The 3,109-nt window shown below is 49.7% G+C and overlaps 2 non-coding genes across 2 annotated transcripts; both read right to left on the minus strand.

The window, feature by feature from the left end:
* Positions 1–297: 297 nt before the first annotated feature.
* Positions 298–371, minus strand: TRNAD-GUC (transfer RNA aspartic acid (anticodon GUC)). Its single transcript has one exon. It is a non-coding gene; the product is annotated as a tRNA-Asp (tRNA).
* Positions 372–1,283: 912 nt separating this feature from the next.
* On the minus strand, positions 1,284–1,356 carry TRNAV-UAC (transfer RNA valine (anticodon UAC)). Its single transcript has one exon. It is a non-coding gene; the product is annotated as a tRNA-Val (tRNA).
* Between the last annotated feature and the right edge of the window lie 1,753 nt (positions 1,357–3,109).

The raw sequence follows: 3,109 nt of genomic DNA on the forward strand, positions 1-3,109 counted from the left end.
CCACGGAGTCGCCCTTTTCCCTGTCATTCCTCCCTAATTAGTAAATTTCGAAGGTTCCCTCCCTTCTTTCGGATAATAACCACGCTTCGGAGCATCGTTGCACGGATAATTCCCATCTTCCGGAGCATCATCCCGATTCCCATTCTCCTTCCATCCCTCCCGGACGGAATTTGGCGGGGTGGACCATCGGAGGGAGAATAACTCGTGTCATTACTAAATTTTAGAAAATTCGAGAAGCAGTCAAGACTGGGTTTTTCCCAGAGACGTTGCTTGTAGGAAATCTGATTCAAGTTTCACCGGGAAAAACGGGATTTGAACCCGCGACTTCTGGCGTGACAGACCAGCACTCTAACCAACTAAGCTATTTTCCCAAACGTCATGAATCATCGTAGATTCTTCATCGGGATCTTTCCACTCGGCACGGCTATGCCAGTAGAGATCCGAAGGTTGAAACTATATCTTCCGCCTGAACGAGGCTTTCGAGGAAAATGAAGTGAGTGGCCGCCGTGGCGGGCCCGCGCAGCGCCGGGCGGGGGCTAGGGCTCCCTGCTTCGCACCTGAAGGCGGTGGCAGTAGGAAGGTTGGTCAACCCGTGGTCTTGTCGCATTTCGAGGGCCTCGTAGTAGTAATGGCACAATCTGCAAGTTCGGATCGGTTTTTAGGCGAAGCCAGCCGCCCCCCGGCCTTTACTCGCTATGCAGCAAGCGGAGCCACGCCCTGCCGCTCGCCCAACGCTTTTCAATTGAATTGAAAGGTCCACAGATTTCATGACCATCTAGTAGTTTGAATTGTACCATAAACCAAGAAAACGCCATGCGACAGCGCACCTTCTTTTTCTTCGGTTTCCAAGAAAGAAAGAATTGCTCGTTTTTCACGTTCTCTGCGAACCTTGCCTCCATCTGTCAAGCTTTTAGTGGTTCCACACCTGCGATGCAGTCCGAAGGAGAAATCGCAGGTGTGGATGAATTACACAAAGCGTCTGCTGCGCTCGTGTAGCCAATGGAGCTGCAGTGAAGCTTTGTGAGAAGAAAGTGGCGGGCAGCCATCCACGACACGAAGTGGATGGCTGCCTGCCACTTTCCTCCGTCTCATTCAACTGTGATAACGTTTTTTGCAAGTATTATTCAGCTTTTTCTTCTTCGTCATGCGGATAAAGCGGGCTCGCTCCTTCTGCCCCTTCCGGGATTCCCGTGGTTGTACCACCATCAATCAAATTAGTGGATTTGAAAACCATACGCCGGATTCAATTCATAATTACAGTGTTTGGTTTGGAAAACCAACCTTGGGTAATAACGGACTCGAACCGCTGACTCTCTCGGTGTAAACGAGGCACTCTACCAACTGAGCTAATTACCCTCTGCAGGGGGCTCACAGCCCTCCCTTTCCTTCTACGGTGCCTACCGGCCCGTATCGAGTCCCCCCTCGGGCAAGGTCCTCTCGTCCCCCCGGCCCTCTTGCTTGGAATTGCCAGATCATCAACTATCAAAGAGCACACCATGAGTGGTGCGTTTCTCGATGGTGTTCTTCCATTGATCGCTCGACGCTTTATCTTACTACATATCCCTACCGGTAATTCATCGCTTTGTGCCCTGAGTCGCTGCGCCATTGAAGTGCATCCATCCCTCGGCCTTTTAGTTAGAGCGAAGTGGTGGATAAGTGGCCTGGCTTCCGGTTGAAGAAGAGGGCCGCGAGATTCCCTTCCCCGATTCCCGAGAGAAATGGCGTGCGGGGCGCGAAACGCGCTCCGGAAAGAGATAACCCTCGAAGCGAAGCGCGCAAAAGCGCTTCTCCGGAGATAAAGCGCTGAGTTGCTGGGGTTCCCGTTAGGGAACCAACAAGTACCCCCATTTCCAAAACAAGAAATGGCGGAAATGGAGAAACGGCCAAATCTTAGGCAAAGGAAGGAAAATCTTTCGGAATTGACCGTCCTTCCCTCCCGTCCGGCACAAGAGATGGAGGAGCTAAAAGCGGAAAAGATATCCCAAGGGCGAACCGCCTCCGATTTGTTGTTATGGCCCGGATGGCCGGCCGGAGGTAGCCTAGAGAGGTGCCCTTAGCCACCCAAATGATACGCACTTTTGCTACGCCAGTATCTCGAACTTGTACGACTGGGGGAAATAAGAATAGGCGGCTGAGGCCCATTTGTCCTTGGTTACCTCTACTAGGGCCCTGTCGAACCGGGCAATAGCTGGTCCTTGTATATCTTTCTGGACCTTCCCAGCGCTATGTGCCCCATATCCAGTATGATACTTGTCTGTGGTAAAGAAACGCAACCTCTTCGTACCGAGCTAGGTAATCAGGAGAAAAGGGATTCGAACCCTTAACCTTTGGTTTTGGAGACCATTGTTCTACCATTGGAACTATTCTCCTGAAGCGGAAGAAAAAGGTCAAATCAGTCGTGGCTCCATTATAATACGCAAATTTATAGATCAATACAGATCGCTCTGTTTTCATGATTGACTAGCACAGATAACAATAATCCGATTTCGCAATAATCCTAGTCCAACAGGGGGAAGAGCACATTCTATACGTTTTTCTCTGGCTCTCTCGGCTTTAATCCCGAGATATTTCATCTTGTGCCGGTAGGGAGCAGAGATGCTGGAGTATCAGAGATCGACCCAGCCAAGTCGGATAGCCCTTTAGCTTCTGCTGGGGCGAATTATTCATCCAATTTGGTCATTTCTTTCAGCCATTCGGGTCAATAAATAAGCAATTTCTTCATGAAATTAGAATTTTATTGGCAAACAAATGGTTTGAATTCATTCGCTCAGCGTCGATTGCCTCTGCTTCGTGTCCCCCCATTTGGATTCGACAAAGCCAAACAACCCATTTCATTCAAAAAGGCATTCTTTCTTATCATGTTTTATTCGGAGAGCCAACAAACAATTTTTCTTATTTCGCCTCGAAGTGATCGACCATTCCCATTATTTTGGCAAACAAACCCTACGATCTCAGTCGCTTTCAGCTCCCTCGATCATTAGGCGGGGGGTAGGTCGAGCAAAGATCTCCCAGCAGCATCCAATCTCAATGCCTTCATTCGATGTTGCTTTCAGCTCCATCTCGTATTGGACCTTCGGTCTTCGACCTCAGACCAGCTTCTAACTCCCTT

This window comes from Dipteris shenzhenensis, unplaced genomic scaffold, assembly GCF_047967505.1.
Source record: "Dipteris shenzhenensis isolate YYH24624 ecotype China unplaced genomic scaffold, Dip_SZ_1.0 scaf0051, whole genome shotgun sequence".
Lineage (NCBI taxonomy): Eukaryota > Viridiplantae > Streptophyta > Polypodiopsida > Gleicheniales > Dipteridaceae > Dipteris > Dipteris shenzhenensis.